The sequence below is a fragment of the Rhinopithecus bieti genome, unplaced genomic scaffold, assembly GCF_001698545.2.
Source record: "Rhinopithecus bieti isolate Rb0 unplaced genomic scaffold, ASM169854v2 scaffold_21022, whole genome shotgun sequence".
Lineage (NCBI taxonomy): Eukaryota > Metazoa > Chordata > Mammalia > Primates > Cercopithecidae > Rhinopithecus > Rhinopithecus bieti.
Window position 1 is genome coordinate 586,651 of NW_016810401.1, and position 21,348 is coordinate 607,998.

General features: G+C 48.8%; 2 pseudogenes across 2 annotated transcripts; one reads left to right on the plus strand and one right to left on the minus strand.

The window, feature by feature from the left end:
- Positions 1–494: 494 nt before the first annotated feature.
- Positions 495–5,298, plus strand: LOC108542006 (complement C1s subcomponent-like; annotated as a pseudogene). The gene is made up of 5 exons (XR_001889143.1): positions 495–626; positions 1,037–1,115; positions 1,640–1,768; positions 2,729–2,803; positions 4,111–5,298. The product of XR_001889143.1 is annotated as a complement C1s subcomponent-like (transcript).
- Positions 5,299–7,312: 2,014 nt separating this feature from the next.
- Positions 7,313–20,301, minus strand: LOC108542007 (complement C1r subcomponent-like; annotated as a pseudogene). Its single transcript, XR_001889144.1, has 12 exons — positions 20,255–20,301; positions 19,938–20,166; positions 15,137–15,329; positions 14,771–14,810; positions 14,573–14,679; positions 14,285–14,489; positions 13,722–13,919; positions 13,519–13,540; positions 10,956–11,034; positions 10,431–10,576; positions 8,729–8,803; positions 7,313–8,016 (listed from the first exon to the last, which is right to left on the minus strand). The product of XR_001889144.1 is annotated as a complement C1r subcomponent-like (transcript).
- Positions 20,302–21,348: the final 1,047 nt, after the last annotated feature.

Consider the following 21,348-nt stretch of genomic DNA (forward strand, 5'->3'; position numbering starts at 1 on the left):
CAAAGTCCCCAAACAATGTGGGATCAAAGCAGGTAGATGATCCAGGCACAATGGAAGCACCTGTGATCTCAGCTACCAGGGGAGGCTGAGGCAGGAGGATTCCTTGATCCCAGGAAGTAGGAGTCTGAGCCCACTCTGGGCAACAGAGCAAAACCTTGTCTCTAAAACAAAACAAAAACAAACCAACAATAATTTAAAAAACAGATAGATTGTTGTTCTGATAGTATCCTGAGATACTTCACTTCCTCAGGAAAATCTAAACCAGTCAATGGTTGCTAGGAATGCCTCAACCCCTAGTAATCCTCTAACTAGACCTGAGAGTGCAGACAGTTTGGGGGTGGTTAGTTGGTGATGCCATATGATTTTAGACATCTGCTGTATTGGAATGTTAAGCATCAGGAATGAGGACAACTGGATGATTTTAGAAAGTGTGAGAATGATGTAAATAGAATGAGAGTCTTCAACTATTTAGTAACTCTTTTTTCCTGTCCTAACTTCTGTTCTTTCAAGCAATCCCCTGTCCTAACGAAGAAACTCCCACTTCTGTTTGGGAGCCTGCGAAGGCAAAATATGTGTTTAGAGATGTGGTGCGGATAACCTGTCTGGATGGGTTTGAAGTTGTGGAGGTAAAGTACCATCTTGGCTTCTCCCCAATCCCTGGCCCCAGATCAGGATGAGCAGAATGAAATTGTCCAGTTGTTTACCAACGTAAGTGTGTGATCAAGGTATAACGCCTTTCCCATAAACACAACAGCTTAAGATGTGTAGTTCTCCCTTGTGAGTCATGGAGCTCCCTGGCTAGCTTGGCATTCTCTCTCTGCCTTCAGTCTTCTTGGGGAAGGGGAGTTGACACGTTGGGGCAGAGCTATCTGTCAGCCTCATCTCCTGGGTGCTTTGGGTCAGTCTGCTGAGTTGTTCCCAAGCTTCTTGTGGTGAGGACTCCTCATTGATCCAAGGCCAGAGATCAATTCCAGTTTTGATTTTGGTTTCCCATATCTCTCTTCAGAAATAAGTGGTGATGTTTATTATTCTCCAGGGACGTGTTGGTGCAACATCTTTCTATTCGACTTGTCAAAGCAATGGAAAGTGGAGTAATTCCAAACTGAAATGTCAACGTACGTGTCTCTTCAAAGTGGAAGTCTTTCTTTTTCTCTCAGAGAGAATGGAAAGATCAGCACATCCCACTTCAGATGCATGGTTTCCTCTTAGGCATGTGAGGGAGTGGGTTGGGTTTTTGAAGGGAAGCCAGTCATGGAGGCTTTTCTAGTCCAGCCCTGAAGCTGTTCCCAGGCCAACTAGATCGTCAGGTTTCTTTCCAAGAAAGGGGCTATGGGATAGGTTGAGTTAATAGCCCCACATGGGTGCATTTGTGGCTTCCAGTGGGCCTTCACCAATCACTGAGAACCAGGCTCTTCACTACAGCTTTCACAGGGTCATCTGAGTTGGCATCTCACTGGGCCAGAGAGCTGACAGATGCCAGCTGGGGAGGATGGCCACAGAGAGGCTGGTGTGGGGAGGTTCATCCCAGGTGTGCCTGTGGATATGGGGTGGGGAAGCAGTGAGGATGAAACTGGCCCCATGACTCCTCCTTGGAGGAAACAGTGGTCCTGACTATCACTCTCCTTCCTTCGTCTGGTAGCTGTGGACTGTGGCATTCCTGAATCCATTGAGAATGGTAAAGTTGAAGACCCAGAGAGCACTTTGTTTGGTTCTGTCACCCGCTACACTTGTGAGGAGCCATATTACTACATGGAAAATGGAGGAAATGGTACGTTTCTTCTACTGGAGGAGAGAGAGTGAGAAAGTGTTGGAGGATAAATAGCATAATCTGTCTGTGCCAGAGAGAGTTTGGAGACAAATGAAGGCGATAGGACAGACATTGTTCATCCCCTTGGCTTCATCTAAAGATACACTTTTCATACGGAGCAGGGCACGCTCAGGGCAGCACCAGTCACAGGGAATCATAGAGGTCACCAGCTCAGCTTCACAGCTGCCGCAGGAATTCCCCTGTAACATCCATTCCGTGGGATTACCCACCTTTGGACCAGTTATTTCATGTACAGCCCACAGGAGCAATGCCTTCCGCTTCAAGCCAGCAAGCTACACTGACTGGCTTTCTTGACGTAGAAGGGCTGAATGAGACACTAATACGTTCTCTGCATTGCCTTTATTTATTTATTTATTTATTTTAGATAGAGTCTCACTCTGTCGCCAGGCTGGAGTGTAGTGGTGTGGTCTCGGCTCACTGCAACCTCTGCTTCCTGGGTTCAAGTGATTCTTTTGCCTCAGCCTCCTGAGTAGCTGGGATTACAGGTGTATGCCACCACGCCCAGCTAATTCTTGTATTTTTAGTAGAGACAGGGTTTTACCATGTTGGTCAGGCTGGTCTTGAATTCCTGACCTCCTGATCCACCTGCCCCAGCCTCCCAAAGTGCTGGGATTACAGGCATAAGGCACCGAGCCTGGCTGTATTACTTTGTATTTTATTTTCCCACTTTCCCAATGCCTTCCTTCCTTCTGCTTTGGAGATGTTCCCTTTGTCTCCCCTGGCAGGCTAGAGGCCTGAGGGATTGTTTGGAGGAAGATATTTTTTCTGGCTGATTTAATCTGATTTACTACTTGAATCCCAGAGGAGCTGAGGCTCTGAAGGAACAGAGCGGGCTGTGGGATGGATGGAAGAGGGAAGATGTGGTGGTGAGTGTGGCCTGTGTTCTCTGTGCTACTCCAGGGCAGTATCACTGTGCTGGTAATGGGAGCTGGGTGAATGAGGCGCTGAGCCCAGAGCTGCCGAAATGTGTTCCAGGTAAGGAGGGCCGAGGTTTGGGGAGAGATGATAGGCATGGGTGAATGGGAGTCACCTTCTGAAAGCAGCTGTAACCCTCTTGGGAAAGGACTGAACAGTGGCCTGCCAGAGTCCAGCTCAGTGAGGTGGCAGTAGCACTGTGCCGTGGGCTGCCGGGGCCGTAGGGCACCTCCTCAGCTACACTGAAGCCAGGCCGACTGCAAGGAAATATAAGCGTCAGCCAGCGACAGTTGGTGTCTGGTAATGTAGCTGCAGCGAGAAGATACAGAACTGCTAAAAACAGGGCCTGAAAGCTGAGAGTGAGTAATCAACACTCAGAAACAAGACTAGTTAAATAACCTAGTTATTATATTAAACGTTATATGGCAGCACCAGCAAGATATCGAGGAATTCAAGGAACGAGGAAGATCAGAGTTGGGTAGCAGAAGGCTGGGCAAATCCAGTAGGATAAAGACCATCCTGGTGTTACTAAACTAAAGACCAAGCTTATTGTTGTTTCATTATCTCATTCACGTTCTTGTAACAGGCCCGTGAGCTAGGTGTCATTAGTCTTACTTGGACGTCAATGGTGGGGCGCAGCTCCCGTCTGGAAGTGTCGCAGAGTTAGCAACATGGCAAGGCCGCTTTCCGCACGCCCAGGTCTACCTGTCGAAAAGCACTGTTTGTGCTCAACTGCTGTCTAGCAAGGGATTTAGGTAAGCAGCTTCACTTGAATTCAGTTATTAGTATAACTGAATGGTAATGGCACCAGTCACTGGGAGTGACAGGTCAAGGCCAAAGAAGGGACCCCTCTCTACTTCCTAGGCTGACCTGTGGTTTACTAGGAGGGACTCAGGTGCCACTAGGACTCCAGTAAAGAAGGCAATTAAAGTTTGATCTGGGCATCTGAAGAAGGCAGAAAGCTTCCCTCCTCCACCAACTGTGTGAGAAAAGGGTTTCCAGCACTGGCTCTTGGTTGGGCACCGGCCTCACATGCCGAGTTGGGAGGTGGAAGGGGTACCCCTGCCCCAGAGGGGCTGTGAGTCACACTGTGGATAGCGTGAGGCACTAGTGCATCTGGACTCAGTGATTCACACACTGCCTCTGGTTAACTGAGCTCTCCCATGAGCCTGCTATGACATCGGCAAAGCGGGGTGTTTAGGTAAGACCAGGGTGGGTCAGGTATTGAGCTTGTTGACCAAATAGGATTAACCATTTTGTACTAGAGAACCCTGCAACCTAGGAGGTTTTGAGTGGTTGGAGGATTTGCAGGAAGCCAGTATCATTTCTTGCTCCTTCCCCGTGTTTTTTTTTTTATTCCTTCCTAGTCTGTGGAGTCCCCAGAGAACCCTTTGAAGGAAAACAGAGGATAATTGGCGGATCCGATGCAGATATTAAAACTTCCCCTGGCAAGTCTTCTTTGACAACCCGTGGGCTGGTGGAGCGCTCATTGATGAGTACTGGGTGCTGACGGCAGCTCATGTTGTGGAGGGAAACCAGGAGCCAACAATGTATGTTGGGTCCACCTCAGTGCAGACCTCACGGCTGGCAAAATCCAAGATGCTTATTCCTGAGCGTGTGTTTATTCATCCGGGATGGAAGCTGCTGGAAGTCCCAGAAGCACGAACAAATTTTGATAATGACATTGCACTGGTGCAGCTGAAAGACCCAGTGAAAATGGGACCCACCGTCGCCCCATCTGCCTACCAGGCACCTCTTCTGACTACAACCTCATGGATGGGGACCTGGGGCTGATCTCAGGCTGGGGCCGAACAGAGAAGAGAGATCGCGCTCTTCGCCTCAAAGCGGCAACGTTACCTGTAGCTCCTTTAAGAAAGTGCAGAGAAGTGAAAGTGGAAAACCCCAAAGCAGATGCAGGGGCCTATGTTTTCACTCCTAACATGATCTGTGCTGGAGGCTGGAGGAGAGAAGGGCATGGATAGCTGTAAAGGGGACAGTGGTGGGGTCTTTGCTGTACAGGATCCCAATGACAACACCAAATTCTACGTAGCTGGCCTGGTGTCCTGGGGCCCCAGTGTGGGACCTATGGGCTCTACACACGGGTACAGAACTATGTTGACTGGATAATGAAGATTATGCAGGAAAATAGCACCCCCAGTAAGGATTAATCCAGATACATCCCACCAGCCTCTCCAAGGGGCGTGACCAATGCATTGCCTTCTGTTCCTTATGATATTCTCATTATTTCATCATGACTAAAGGAAGACACGAGCGAATTATTTAAATAGAACTTGATTGTTGAGATGCCTGGCTGGAAGTAGAGGTAGAGTTTGATCATAGAATTGTGCTGGTCATACATTCATGGTCTGACTCCTTGGGGTCCTTTCCCCTGAGTACCTATTGTAGATAACACTATGGGTGGGGCACTCCTATCTTGCACTATTCCACAGGGACACCTTAATTCTTTGTTTCCTCTTTACCTGTTCAAAATTCCATTTACTTGATCATTCTCAGTATCCACTGTCTATGTACAATAAAGTATGTTTATAAGCAAATTTTGGCTGACTTACCTCATTCCACACCAAACTCTCAGAATTATAGAAGGGGAGTGGGGTGAGAAGGCTGTTATGTCACTGAAATTGGGCATCCAGCAACTAATATTTAATTTAATTGTCATGAAAACAGGGAATTCAGCTTTTCTTCTCTCTTCCAACTGAGATTTACTGAATATTGTGGATTAGTATGAAGATCACAAGTGTAAGGCATCATATTCTAGTTTTGAAATTCATTAATACTTACCTGGCCAAAAAAAAAAAAAAGGAAAATAAGGAAAAAAAGAAACTCATTAAATCTCATCGGGTGCATGGCTCACACCTGTGATCCCAACACTGGGAGGCTGGGGTGGGAGGAATACTGACCCAGGGGTTCAAGACCAGTGTAAGCAACATAGGGAGACCCTGTCTCTACAAAATAAAAGTAAAATTAGCTAGTCATAGTGGTGCTTGCCTTAGTCCCAGCTAGTCAGGAGGCTGAGGTGGGAAGATCGCTTGAGCCCAGGAGGTCAAGGCTGCAGTGAGCTGTGATCATGCCACTGTACTCCAGTCTGGTCAACCAGAGTGAGACATTGTCTTGAACAAAACAAAACAAAAAAACCCCAACTTATTCAGAAGTCCATGTACAACAGTTTGAGTTGGCTGTTTAAGATCTTCTTTAAGTATAGTATTTTCAATATGTCAACTGAAAGTTAATTTTCCTTTAATACTCACTTGTATCATGCAATATTATGACAACAAAAAAGAAAACTACAGAAATTGAGCATGCACTTGTCTGCTTTCCTGGTGGTTTTGATCAATTTGTGACAATGTTTTCATTAGATTGAACTCTGTACCAAGATGACATAGCAGAAAATTTCCCTTCTATTTTCTAGGGGAAGGAAAAGAAAATATTCCTCCTCCCAAAGAATGATTAGTGATGAGAAATGACTACAGAATAGAGACTTAGCATTTTACAAACTGAGGACAGGAGAACTCTCTCAGGATGGCGGTTGCCCTAACAGGGTGTCTTAGGAAAGCAGAGGTCTGAGAAGAAGAGTTGAGGGGAAATCTGACCTGTTCACTGTGACACGTGGCTTTCAGGAGGGCAGTTTTACCAGAAGCCAAAATGGTTTGTTTGGGCCCATCGAGAATGGACTTTGGTATTCCATAGACCAAGAGGGCTAAATTCAACAGTTGACCTTAGACTGGAGGGTAAACACGATGTGGTAACCAGAGGAACTCTAATTGAAGGGCCTGAAGAATTGAAGGGAATTACAACTGGGAGCCTCTGGGATGATTATATCGTCAACCAAGCAGCATAAAGTCACTGTGTCACCCCTGAACTGTATGCTTCGTAGCCGCCTCCTCACACTTCCTGTCATTGCAGGGGCAATGGAATGGACAGTGTGGCCTGGGCGAGAGTGTTTCGGTGACAGGAGGATTCTTCTAGAGATAAAAAGGCATTGGAGAAATATTAAGATTTAGAAACATGATCTGTGATAGAGATATTTTTCTTCTTTTTTTTATACTTGGGGTAATAGCAAAACATTAACCTGGAATCTGACAAGTAACAGAAAAGGAAGTTCACCCCTCTCGGAGAATCACCAGTCTATTTGGGTTCTGCCCTTGCTGATGGGCTGAGGTATCGGTGAAGACTTTCCCTCTCTGCTGCCGCCTTGTACAGCATGACGGGTATGGGTTTTGGATCGTTGACTGTGCCGCAAGGTCATTTCTCTGGGTGAATGGCAGGGGGAAGAGCTAAATGAATCATCGTCAGAGACTTCAGAGCTGGGAAGAGCTCGTCACCAGGTCCCAGAGGGGCTAGAAAGTCATTCATTGTGTTTAAAGGGCATCCATCATAGTACCTTACAAGTTACTTGGGAACATATGTCCGCTTTTCTGAAACTCAGGAAAATAGTTAGCTTTTTAAAAAAGGTGAATTGTCATTTTTCTTTGGTCAGAAGAGAATGGGCTGGTGGGTCAGCAGCTCATGCCAGGGAGGAAAGACAATGTCCAGTGGTCAAGAGGACTTGAAGCGAAGGAACCTACTTCAAACTGGACCAGCCCAGAAGGGGCTAGAAGGGATCCTGGGATCAGTGTTCGGGTCCCTTACTGCAAAAACACCCCCACTATCCCCCGGCAGGCATCCTGCTTTAGAGATGGGTGCCCAGCACAGAACATGTTTTGAGGGAACACATCCATCCTCTTCTTTCCCCAGAGTCAGGTCTCACAGTCCTCTCGATTAGCTACGGGCAGACGGACAAACCTGAGGTCATGAGCAATCTTCTCCTCCATGACCTCAAAGCCACTGACATAGCCCATCAAGCCCAGGTCATAGAAGGTCTCATTGTCAGGGAGGCAGATGGGGAGGAGGTTGGGACCCAGGGTGACACTATTTTCCAGCTCCAGCAGGGCGATGTCCCCCTCAAAATTGTGGGACTCATCCTGACGGTAGTCCGGGTGGATGCTGACCCTGCGGATGGGGTGATTTGCCAGCTTCATGAGCTCTTCCACATTTGTGTGGCCCAGGAACACATCCAAGGAGGCGTTGCTTTGTGCCTCGTGTTCCTGGGGATACAGGGTGTGGGCAGCTGTAAGGATCCAGCGGTCGCCCAGCAGGGTCGCGCCCCTGTGCCTGTGGATGTTGGTGAACCTGCCAGGGGAAGTTGCCCATCTTGGCTTTTTGCCCTCCGATGATGCGCTGCCTCTATTCCATGGGGTGCACGGGCTTCCCACACACTGAGGGAGAGCGAGGGAAAACAAGGGCAAGTCAGCTCCAGGTCCCACACCTCTTCCTTCTGTGGCCAGCCAGCTCCCCGTTTGCCCTCTCTTTTTGACTTGTCTCTTTTCTCTTTTTCCTCCCATCTCGACACTTCCTTCATTGGCCTATTAACAGGCTCTTCCCCTTGTTCTTGTTTTTATTTTTATTTTTTGAGACTCCTTGCTCTGTGGCCCAGGCTGGGGTGCAGTGGCGTGATATCAGCTCACTGCAACCTTTGCCTGCCGGGTTCAAGCAATTCTTGTGCCTCAGCCACTCTAGTAGCTGGGACTACAGGTATGTGCCACCATGTTTGGCTAATTTTTGTATTTTCAATAGAGGCTGGGTTTCGCCATGTTGGCCAGGCTGGTCTCGAACTCCTGACCTCAGGTGATCTGCCTGCCTCGGCCTCCCAAAGTGCTGGGATTACAGGTGTGAGCCACCACGTCTTGCCCCTTGTTCTTGTTTATTTCTTCCTGGGGTGTCTTCAGTTGTTTTTATTCTCTGATTTCCCATCTGCTTAGTGAAAATGCCGGCATTTCGGGACTGAATTCAGCACTCTTCCCCTCTCTTGCTTTCTCCTGGGATGTTCCCCTCTCCTCTCCTCTGTCTCCTTTTTCTGGGCCATGCTGCTTCTGAGGACTTTCAGGCTGCTAACAATCCTGAGGATGGCCCCAGAGGGTTTCCACTCACCTGGCAAGCACCGAGGAATCTTCCCTTCCTTCTGTTCATTCTTCCAAATGCCCTGTGCTGTGCAGGTGTACACCCCTGAGGGCAGAGGAGGCAAGAATTAAGTTGGGAGGTAATGGGTAAGAAAACTAGGTTGCAGAGGCCAGCAAGTACTGAGTGTGCTCGACAGGGAGAGGGGTAGGGAGGAACAACATGGCAAGGGCCAAAGGTCAAAGGCTCAACTCTAGAAAGAAAAAATGTCAAGTGTTCAGAGGCTCTAGACCTATATTTTGTTTTAATGTCAAGTAAAAAAATCAGAATGCTTAACTATTGATATATGTTTGCTGTGATCCCTATTTGTGAAAGTAGACATAAAAACCAGAAGGAATATATCAAAATCTTATCAGTGATTGCATCTTAGTCGTGGAATCATAGATGATAATTGTAGCTATGTCTTCTGATTGCTGAAAATGTGCCATGTTTCTTACTCTATCTGCATGGTCTCATTTAAACACTACAGTGACACTTGCAGGTGTGTGTTATTATCCTTATTGTGGATGAGGAAGTTGAGCTTAAATAATTTGCACAGGGTCACATAACTTCTAAGTGCCAGAACCAAGGTGCAAGAGGTTTTCTGACTCCAAAGTCCAGCTCTTAAGGGATACCATTTATAATCCAGATTTTTTTCCTTTTTTTTCTGTTTCAAACCTATAATGCATGTGATTTCTAATATTTAAAAAAAGTTTGAAAAATACCCACTAATGAGTGAGAGTCATTTAGTAAAACTAAGTGCAAAAATCACAACCAGGTTTAGAGGGGAGAATGGAGAGGGGAGTTTCACTGAGTTAGCTGTAGTGGTCATGATGGTGGCAAAGACTGTGGTGTCGGTGTTGGTGGTGATGGTGGTGTTGATGTTGGTAATGGTGGTGGCAATTGTGATGTCGATGTTGATGATGACAGTGGTGTTAATGGTGGTATTGTTAATGGTGTTAATGGTGATGGTGGTGTTGGTGGTGATGATGGTGTTGGTAATGGTGATGGTGGTAATGGTAGTGGTGATGGTAATGGTGGTGGTGATGGTAGTGTTGGTGTTGGCAATGGTGGTGGTGGTGATAGTGGTGTTGGTAATGGTGGTGGTGATCAGGGTAGTGTTGACAATGGTGTTAGTTGTGATAATAGTGGTGATGGTGGTGATGGTGGTGTTAGTGTTGGTGGTGATGACGATGTTGGTAATGGTGATGGTGGTGATGATGGTGTTGGTGGTGTTGATGGTGGCACTGGTGTTAGTAATGGTGGTGATAGTGGTGTTGGTAATGGTGGTAATGATAGTGGTGATGGTGGTGTTGGTAATGGTATCGATTGTGATGATGGTGGTGATGGTGGTGATTGTGCTGGCATTGATGCTATTGGTAGTGTTGCTGGTGTTGTTACTGGTAGTGGTGGTGATGGCAATGATGGTAGCACTGGGGATGTGGTGGAGGCAATGGTAGTAGTGGGGATGATGTGGTGACAGTGAGCTGTTTATGTGATTTGAATCTTTTCTTTGCATCAGCTCCTCCTTCTTCAAACCTACTAGCTTCCTCTTTACACTACAATTCAGGCCCCTGTAGCCAGTGCCCTGGCAGATACCTTAATGTGCATTCCCTAGGGATTCTACTGGGAGAACTCTCAGAGGATAACCCAATGGGATGGAAGGGAGGAAATTTCCATTTGCATTGGTCCCTACTTTGCTCAGACTCCCTGCTGCCAGCTCTAGTCTGCATCTTGTAATATGACTCATGGCAGTAGTACTGGATACGGGCCTTGTAGGTATTCACCCCCATTGTGGTGGTGTAATGGAAGGCAGATTTCGGGGCTGCCCACAGTCCTTGACTTGGAGAGAACACAGGGCAGGGTGAGAGCTGAGAATGACTGTGCTGGAACTTTAGTGGGGGCAGTGTGAGTTGTCTACCTGCAGAGCACGTTGAGAGGCTTAGAAAAGATAGTCAGTGGCGAGGGCCCTTACAATGGACAGGAGTTGGGTGGTGTGAAATTCATTTCTGGGTAGAGCCCATCCATCCCACTGAGATGAGGACTCACTGATTCCTGAGATGGGCCATAGGCATCAAAGGACAAGTCTCTTAGACCCTCATCCAAGGGTGAGGGTCTGTTGGAAAGAGGCTTAGTCTGGACCCCTCCTTCTTTCTTGGCCCAGGTCCTCAAGGTTGGAGGTGGGAAGTCCCCAGGATCATATCCCTGAATTGTGACTTACTCTTGCATCTGGGCATGGCACGATGCCATGTGCCATCATCCTGGCAGACAGCTGTGAAGGAGTGCAGCACTTGGTTCCCCTGCTGAGCAGAGGAACAGGCGCCATCAGTGCCAAGAGGCAATGCAGGTCCCCTTCCTGCCCTTCCCACACAGGAGTGGGAGGCAATACAAAGACATCTCTCAGCTCCCCCATGGATGTGGCTCCTTCTTCCTTCTCCCCAGCCCATTGCAGACAGGAGCACTGAGCCACCCTGCAGCAAGTCAGAGCGGGACTAATTGATAGACCCCATCATCCTCTCTCTAGACTGTGGCCTGTTCCCACTGAGGTCCAATTGAATCCCACGATTTGTAATTTAAAAAAATCACAAGCCACGTTTGAGTGTTTTCTGTATCAAAACAAAAGCCTGTGCTCCAGGGCAGAACCATGTGTCTCTGGCTGGAGTCCCCTGCCTCCAGGCCTGCATCACTTTCTCTCTCCTGGGTTGCAGTTTTCCTAAGGACAGAGGCCTTCCCTGAAATCCTAGAGCCACCTCACTCCTTTGAAAGGTGCTGGAGACGTTGATGTATGTGAAGGGCTGTTGCTGTTGAGCAGGGACAAGACTAGGAAATGGCAGTCTTTGAAATGAAAAGTTACTGGACAATATGAGTGAGTTTTACTAAGACCAAAAATCGGCCAGGCGCGGTGGCTTACGCCTGTGATCCCAGCACTCTAGGGGGCCGAGATAGGCAGATCACTTGAGGCCAGGAGTTTGAGTCAAGTCTGGGAAAATTGAGAAACTCTATCTGTACCAGAAATACAAAAAGTAGCCAGGCACAGTGGCCCTTGCCTGTAATTCCAGCAACTCCGGTGGCTGAGGTACCTGAGTAGCTTGAATCCAGGAGCATCGCTTGAATCTGGGAGGCGGAGTTCACAGTGAGCTGAGATCATGCCAATGCCTGGGTGACAGAGCAAGACTCTGTCTCAAAAACAAAACAAACCCCAAAAGACCAAAAATCATCCCATAGAGTTAGCCCTGGTTGCAAAAGAATGTGTATGAGAACTAGACCGTCTGAGTAAAATGTAGGTAATGTGAGAAATGGTGTGACTTGCTTTAAATTCTATGACGTGAATGACAAATGCAAAAGTAAGGGCAGTGGGTGGTGCAGGCAAGGGAGGGTTGTAATATGAGCAGAGAGGTTGTTAGTCTCCAGTCCTCTGGACCCAGGACACCCACCCAATCCTCCTGATGGAGATGGAAGCACCTTGGAGTAAAGAACAATGCGTCAGATGAACTCGACTTCATGCAACATTCAAATGTGAGCTCCACAAAGGCTGTGTGATTATGTGGGTTTCTTTTTACTGAACTTCCCACATCTAGGACAGTGCCTGACAGTAGACCCTTAAAATGTGCATTAAATGAATTAACTGTGACTTTTTTTTTTTGAGACGGAGTCTTGCTCTGTCGCCCGGGCTGGAGTGCAGTGGCCGGATCTCAGCTCACTGCAAGCTCCGCCTCCCGGGTTTACGCCATTCTCCTGCCTCAGCCTCCCGAGTAGCTGGGACTACAAGCGCCAGCCACCTCGCCCGGCTAGCTTTTTTTTGTATTTTTTTAGTAGAGACGGGGTTTCACCATGTTAGCCAGGATGGTATCAAACTCCTGACCTCGTGATCTGCCCCTCTTGGCCTCCCAAAGTGCTGGGATTACAGGCTTGAGCCACCACGCCCAGCCAACTGTGACTTAAGGATATGTCATAGGTCTCTTCTTTGATTCTGATTAAGTCTTCCGTGTGGACCTATTGAGCAATGAAGGGATGTCCAGTCTTGGGTCTCTGTCCAGAGACACAGAGAATTTTTAGTTTACCACAGCTTTTGTGAGATCCCGATCCACGGATAAAGACCATATTCCTTCGCTGAATGCTTCAGAGCTGGAGGACCCAGGACGGGGTGGGCCAGGGTGGAGACCACCAACATGCTGTAAAAGCAGCCCGAGCAGGGCAGCCAGGGACGATTGGGGTCCTAGTCCCTGGCCGGTAGAAAAATCACTTATGTGATGTGATAAGTCACTACTCTCCACCCGCCTTTCCAGGTTCCTTCAGCTTCTTGATTATTGGGACGAAGGGCAGATAGCTTCGTGTAAACTTGGCTGCACATTAGAATCACCTGTGGCTTAGCTTTTTAAATAGTCTTGTTGCTTCAGGCTCTACTCCAGCATCAATGGAATGGAGTCCTTTTGGGGCCATTGACCTTCATATTATTTAGTTGACTGATTTTATTTTTTAGAGACAGAGTCTGGCTCATATTTGCTCAAGGCTGGGAAGTGCAGTGGCTAATTCACGGGCGCCTTGCTATGATTGGGGGCTCAAGCAATCTTCCAGGGATTGTAAACTCTCTGTTTTTAATTGCTGCCAGCAAGTTGGGAGAGCCTGGCTGGACCAGGCAGCACTCTTCCAGCTGAAGCCGCCTATGATCTACGGGTCGGGAGGGGGCGGGTGAGACTAATTCCTCACTAGCTGGTGAACCCACCATCTGAATTCCCCCGAGGATGCTGGGCGGCTTCTGCTCCATCCAGCCCCTGGGCTGTTACCTCTATGAGCTGGTTAGCCTTGCTTGCAGGTAGCCAATGAAGCAGTCACGGATTTGGTACTGAGGCTGCACCAGGCTTCTGGATGGACGGTGGAACTCGTCTTAGGCGGTCTTGGCGGCTGGGGGCACTTTGATGAATCTACTGGCGGAGACCAGAGCCGGCGTATTTTTTTTCAGAACCACCGGCCCTTTCCTTCTTCCCACCTTCTCGTCCCCATTGCTGGCCCAATTGAGGGAGGCCCCCAGGGAGCCTTACTCTGGTGCGTGCTAGGCAGTCTCCAGCCCCGGCTTTCCCCTGACTCATCTGGCTGAAGAACAGCAGATCCACAGCATTTGCTGCTCGGTGTCAAGGGTCGGGAGGGCCTTTGGCTTCCACAGAACTCGCCAATGTTCTTTCCCGTTCGGCATCGCGATGTTAGAGTAGGGGAGGAGGTTTTTTTTTTTTTTTTTTTTTTTTATTTTTCCAGCCTTGGACATTTTTACACAGGGGCCCAACGTTGTAGCTAGCCCTGGTGGGCCAGGGTTGGGTAGGTTGGTGGATGAAATCCTGCCTTATGGGTGTGTTTTCAGGCGCGCGCGAAGGTGGAAAGGGATCCCCACAACCCGAATTCCAGTTATGTGGGAACTTGGCCCAGCCATATGGGTGCATGGGCGTTTGGGACCAATTCTCTGCCCCAGCAGGCCAGTGTATCCAAGGAAGAAATTGAGACAACGAGCGAGCTAAGTGCCAGACCAGTGAAGGGAGGAAGGCTGGCTCTTTCAGGGTAGCGACGGCTGGTAGCTGGATATAGGGGCAGTGTACTTGCTGGTGGTCATCAATTTCAAAAGGCTCCACGAACTTGAGGTGCAGGGTAAGGCTGCGCTCCACCCGGATGCTATAGTTGTAGCACAGGTCAGCGGAGTAGGACCGGGGGTACTCCAGGCTGGAGATGTAGCCCGATGCCTCCGTGTACAGCTCGCTACTGCACTCAGCTGTGAGAACAGAGCCACAGGGCATCATGGGGCCACTGTGGCTGGCTCAACCCCTGCCTCCCTGCTACACCACTCTGGCTCACCCTAGTGGGAATACCTGTCCTTCTGAAGCTCATAGCCTGGACGGCAGGAACAGAAGTAGCCTCCAACGTAGTTGTGACACAGGTGCTGGCACTGGGGCTGGGGTGTGAATGGTTTCATTAAGCCTAGGTGGAATCGGAAGGCAGAAAATAAAGTAGACATGTCCAGGCTCAGGGAATGAGGGGAGGGGAAAGGCTGGGTTCTCCCCTGATTTGCTCTGGGAAGCACATTCATCAAGGTCTGGAAGGCATTCAGGAAGGAGGGTTAAGCTCCGGCTGGGAGACTTGATTAGTGGCTCTGATCTTAGGGAGGTCACTCACCAGAGGCCTAAAGACAAAGGCATCTTTAGGTCACCTGGACCTCCAGGCCAGGCCTCTCCAATGCTCTCTGGGGACTGCTCCATGGGGACAGATCCCAGGTTGACAGGCCTCGTTAGGAAAAGCTCTCTTGAGGGGAGGAACAAGAAAATCCAGGCTTTCAGCTTCTTTGGATTCAAGATTCCCTTTCCTGGCCTCCATTCAATGTGGCTGAGGTTAGAGAAAAGGCATCTCTGGGAGGCTACTCACCCACAGCTTGGTAGTAGGCCAGGAAACCCTTGTAGAACATGATAGTCCCATTCTCCTCGTTGGAGAAGTCTATGTGGAAGGTCAGCAGCATCTTGTTCCCTTGAGACAAAAATTCCTTTTTTCCTGGGGGGTTGCCCAGTGGAGAACCCAGTTGCCCACAGAACCTCCCCAGGTTTTTCGTATGAGCAGAGATCTGGTGGAAGAAGGACAAGGAGTAGGAAGAAGACCTGTGTGGAGTGGCGCACGTGGTGGCTCAGTGATGGTCCTCCTTGTTTCGCCCAGAGTGAATCATGCACCATATTGGCTCTGCTGGTCACTACCTGCTGGGTTCGGCTGCTGCAAACTTCCCCATGTGACCTTCAACTATTCCCCAAGTCTCCCACTGACTCACTCTTTGCATGTTGTCCTGCACTGGGTACCTCACCCCTTCCCTGTTTTCTGCTCCTCTGGCAGGTTTCAGGTCATTCTCCATCCCCACCTCCTACGGCCTCTTCCCCTGGGGTCCTGGTTGCCTGTACCCAGCCTTTCCCTCCCCTCATTCCCTGAGCCTGGACATGTCTACTTTATTTTCTGCCTTCCAATTCCACCTAGGCTTAATGAAACCATTCACACCTTGAGTGCCTCCTTATGCCCTTGATTGAACATGAGCCCTGAAGCTCACCAGTCTCAGGGTCAGGAGGTATGGCCTTGTCCCTCTTCCTTCCTCCTCAAAGCCTCCTCAACCTCTTCTTGCCCCTGCCACCAAATGCCCTCGCCCAACACTGCACACTCACCAATTCCTCTGGGTGGGGAAGATGTTCCGTTTTCATGTTATGTTGGAGGCCAAAAGAGTGAGGGTGGTGATCAACTCAGTATACCACTGGAGGCTACATGAGTAAACAGCAAACTCTTCTCATAAATGCAGGATGTTGGTAAACTGACACACTGCATCTGCCACCCAGAAGGAATGCTGAGGGTAGTCATGCCCCAAGTGTAGTGTTTCTTGTGATTATCTACAGGGCACATCTGAAGCCTGTTAGTAATAGTATAAACCTATGATCAGTCAAGCAGCCAACCAATTGTTACCTCCTCCTCCCTGCTCATTCTACCCAATAAATGTGAAGGGCTGTGGAAGCTCGGGGTCTGCTGCCATTGCTCACTAGAGCAGGGAGCTCTCTTCTTCTTCCCCTGGCCTCTTTCTTTAAAACAGTTTGTTTTGTCTTAAGTTTTCATTTCTACATTTGTCCTCCTTCGTTCAGTCTTGTAATGATGGACTCAAGTAGTAACATTAGTAACTGTTGTAGTGATGGTCTCAAGTAGTAATCATGGCAATCAGTCACAAGTGGCGCCCAAACAGGGACAATCAAGGACAAACAGGGACCTGAAGAGGCCTGCAGGGACAAATAGAGATTAGTAGGGATACATAGAAATAAATAGAGATAAATAGAGACAAATAGAGATAGGTAGGGACTTGCAGGAACTTGTAGGAACAGGGACCATAGGGACACACAGGGACAGATAGGGATAAAGAAAGACTAGGAAAGACTGGCAGAAACTTGCAGGGACAGACAGGGACAGATAGGGTCCTATAGGGACTTGAGCAAAGACAGTCTGCTGGAGCAGAAAAACTAAAGCCCAGAAAAACCTAAAACCTACCAGACGAATGAGAAAGCCCGTTACAAGTCTGCCGGCAGCAATATAAGGTCAGTGCTCTTAAGTGGTACAGAGAACAGGAAGTTTTTGAATCAGGGTAACATGGGGAAGAATTTGGTTATTTCTTTTCTCTTTTGTTTGGAGTTTGGCAAGTACCATTTTTTTTTGTTATTATTTCAGGGTTTGAGCTAATTTTTTGCTGCACCTACAGTACCTATTGAGGGTGGTGAACAGGAGAGGGCAGCTAAAAACTGGCTTGAACCGTCTGCTTTTGTGACTACAGAAAGGCTAACTTTGGCTTTGGCTTTCATGGATTGTGGACATGTGCTGGCACCTGTGAGATGTGCAGAGGACTTGGGAGGTTTTCTCAGCTTGTCAAGATGTGGGAACTGAGCTTCACTGCTCTGCAGTGTTGACTCAGACAATGGCTAATTTGGTAGCTGACAGATCTAAAGGAAGCCGAGGGTTAAGCCCTAAAGTGAGAAAGTGTTATAAGTGTAGAAAAATTGGATGTTTTAAAGGAGAATGCCATCAGACCTCTGGGCAGAAGGGATCTGATAACACAGGTCCCCTCTCAACAGAAAAAAAAAGCTAGGACTTTGCTCTCGTTGCAATAAAGGAAATCATTGGGCTAATCAATGCCGCTCAAAGTTTCATCAAAATGGTACCCCACCCCACCCCACCCCTGTTGGGAAATGAGAAGGGGTCCTGGACCTGGGCACCTCAAACAATGAGGGCATTCCCTGTCTGGGTTGCAACTTCTTTTCAGGGGTGGGTTTCTGGAGACTCATTGATTCCAGCTCCCTCCAGTAGCAGAAACACCTGTAAGCGCAGGATTAGATCTCCCAGTCAGAGAACGAGTTACGTTAGTTGGAGGAGACAAACACACTAAGATTCCCACTGGTTTTGGGGACCTTTGCCAGCAGGACACATGGGATTAATTTTAGGCAAAAGTCATCTTAACTTACAGGGCATTGCTGTGGTTCCGGGAATTGTTGATTTGGATTACAAATGAGAAACTCAGGTAGTGGTAATGGCATAAGATCTTTGGGTTTTTGAACCAGGGAGAATATATTGCTCAATTGTTGCTTATTCCCTGTAAATTGCACCCTTCTCCACGAAAGGAGAAACAAGGGAATCGGGGATTTGGAAGTACAACTACATGGGAAATTTATCTATCACAACCCATGGCATCTAATAGACTCACTTGTTCAGTGTAAATTGAAGAAAGAAGTTTTGTGGGCTTATGGATACGGGAGCAAGAGATTGGTCTCTTGTGGTAATAGATCTTGAAGATTGTTTTCTTTGCTGTGCTATTGCACGAGAAGGATAAGCCTTGATTTGCTTTCTCTGTGCCTTCTGTTGATTGGAAAGAGCCTGTCTCATTATCAGTGGAATGTTTTACCCCGCAGCAATTAATCAAAGAGGCAGAAGCTGAGTGACAGCTTGTAGAGCAGATGCTTCAGCAACAGCATGCCTCCTGGCTGCAGCCACAAAAGCCTTTGCTTTTGTTTTGGTTGATTTACTAACTGCGGACGAGGGTATGCTTATGTTTTCACAGGAAATGAACAAACCAGGTGGGCGCCCTCAAGGTGTGTGAGACCATGGAACCAGAGACTGGAGAGAGCCATGGATCCCAGCTATGGACCTCGCTCCTGCAGTGCGAGCCATGAGCCAGTTGAATCTGAATGTGAAGATGGAACAAACTACCAACGGCAATTGAAGGCTGCACAGCCTGGAATTGTCTTTACTAAATTAATTCAAAAACAAAAAGGGAGAGATGTTGGAGGCTGAAAGAGTGAGGGTGGTGATCAACTCAGTATACCACTGGAGGCTATATGAGTAAACAGCAAACTCTTCTCATAAATGCAGGATGTTGGCAAACTGACACACTGCATCTGCTGCCCAGAAGGAATGCTGAGGGCAGTCATGCCCCAAGCGTTTCTTGTGATTATCTACAGGGCATATCTGAAGCCTGTTAGAAATAATATGAACCTGCTGGGCACGGTGGCTCACGCCTGTAATCCCAGCACTTTGGGAGGCCGAGGCGGGTGGATCACGAGGTCAGGAGATCGAGACCATCCTGGCTAACACGGTGAAACCCCGTCTCTACTAAAAAATACAAAAAATTAACCTCCTGTGGTATCGGGTGCCTGTAGTCCCAGCTGCTGGGGAGGCTGAGGCAGGAGAATGGCGTGAACCCGGGAGGTGGAGTTTGCAGTGAGCCATGACAGCAAGACTCCGTCTCAAAAAAAAAAAAAAAAAAAGAAATAATATGAACCTGTGATCAATCAAGCAGCTGACCAATCTTTATCTCCTCCTCCATGCTCATTCTACCCAATAAATACGAAGGGCTGTGGAAGCTTGGGGTCTGCGGCCTTTGCTCACTAGAAGCAGGGAGCTCTCTTCTTCCCTTGGTCTCTTTCTTTAAAACAGTTTCTTTTGTCTTAAATTTTCATTTCTGTGTTTGTCCTCCTTTGTTCAGTCTCATAATGATGGTCTCAAGTAGTAACATTAGTAACTGTTGTAGTGACTGTCTCAAGGAGTAACTCTCTCAAGTAGTAACTGTGGCAGTCAGCCGCAATCTTATTTGTGCATACCTCCTACCTCCGGGGGTCTCCTGGGAATGGTAGTTATTGGACCTTCGCAGGCTCTGCTTGAGCCTGGAATCTCATTTTTACTGGATATAGAAAGATGGGTCAGGGAAGGTACCCTTGGTTGTCACAGAGGTGAGGGTTCTAAGCCTACTGTCCTTGCTGAAGACTATTCCCGTGCTGCCAGAGCACACATTTCTCCTCCTCATGTCCCTGTGTTCCTGTTGAGGCAGGCAGCCATGCCAATCTTCTCCTTGGAGACAGGGAAACTGAGGCACAGTGGTTTCCCAAAGGCTCTCAGCTAGACAGCAGATGGGGAAGGTTTTCTGGACTCAGTGCACAGTGAATTTCCTGAGTGGGTCCTGTCCCCTTCTCTGTGCTTCTCCCCTCAGTGCTCACTGAGGGCTTCTTCACCAGTGAGTGCCCCATCCAGGGCAACCCTTGGCTCTAAGAGATGCAGTCGGCCATCGGCTCCTGTGGGGCTGGCTTGTGTCTGGCGGTGTGCATGCCATACAGATCCCAGATCCCAGAGGGTCCCGTTTTGTCTCCCCTCTTCCCGCCCATCCTGCCCCTACCTTGACATAGTCATAGAAGCAGCCTTCAGAAGGCTCCAGGTCAAAGTGCTGGAAGATGAGCTTCACCCTGTATCCTGTGGGGACTGTGATCACAGTAGTTGTTTCAAAGCTGTTGGGGTAAGGCTTGGGGAACAGAGGGAAAGTCACCTCCCCAAATAACTTCTGAGGGATGAGAATGGGGTCTCTTGGCCTGTGGAACAGGGTTGAGGCCAGGAGGTACAATAGCCACCTGCCAAAACAAGAGTATCTGGAGTTGGAGGGGTTCAGCACTCTTGCCATGTGGGAAATGGCTGTGACAGGGAACGAGATGGCCATACCGCTGGGCATCCTCCTCCTCTCTGCCCACTCTGGACCTCACTGACATGTTCTCAGCAGGGGTGTGTGGGTGGTGAGGGCGGCCTTTGCAGCTGCTGCATTGGGTCACTCCCCAGGGCAGTGTCCAGTCCAGAGGCCACCACACTCCCCTCACACTCCCTTTCCAGCCTCCTCCCCCGCCCGGCCCCATCCCTCCCCTCCCCTTCCAGGAATAGGACTGGCTTGGGACTAACAAGTTAGTGGAGGGTGAGTGTTTCCACCCATGGGTCTCTGAAAGGGCTCCCACAGGTTCAGTAAGAGCGTCTGGGAGAGACCATCTGTGGAGTGTGGGACACAGGCAGAGTGTCCCCTCCTGGGCAGTGGGTCCCCTCCTCTCTCTGCTCCCTGCCGTGAGCCCAGAGGGAAGAAAGGACCATGGCATGAGCTTCTATGTATAAGGTCTCCTCTGGTCCTTAGGAGGAGGGATGGGGTGTGTGTTGTGTGTGTCCATGTGTGTGCACAGTGGGATTGATGAGAGAAGAGTGTGTGAAGAGAGAAGGGTGTTCTTGTCTCCCTGAATTACCTCCCATGCCCTGGCTTCTCCCTCCCGCCTGGGTGCCCATCACCCTTGCAAGGCCTGTGTTGAATCCTGGGCTCTCCTTCGTGCACTGTGTGCAGAGGGAGCCCGTGTCACGCACAGCAGGGAGGGGAGGGTTTTCTGTGGAATGGAGGGGGGACCATTCCCGGAGGAATGTTGGAGGGAATGAACTATTTGCATAAACAAAAGATCTGAGTTTCCACTTTTAGTTTTGGTTTTGAAATCCCTGTCGGTGGTGCCACCTGCTGGTCTATGAGGGAAAGGGCTAAGGAGACGGGAGTCTGACTTTTTAGGGCCAGGGGAGTCTTTGGTTGGAGGTCCAGATGCCTCAGTCTCTGAATCTGATCAGCTTCTCCTTTCTTCCAAGACTTTCCTGGGGGGCTGCTGCTGTGTTTACAAGGTTCCTACCAAAGCAGTGGGAGACCACAGGTTGTGAGGGATTCTCTTTTCTGAGCTGTCCCTTCCCATTGACCTCATTCTTCTTGCCGTCATTCAGCCCACAGCTCTGGTTCAAGAATG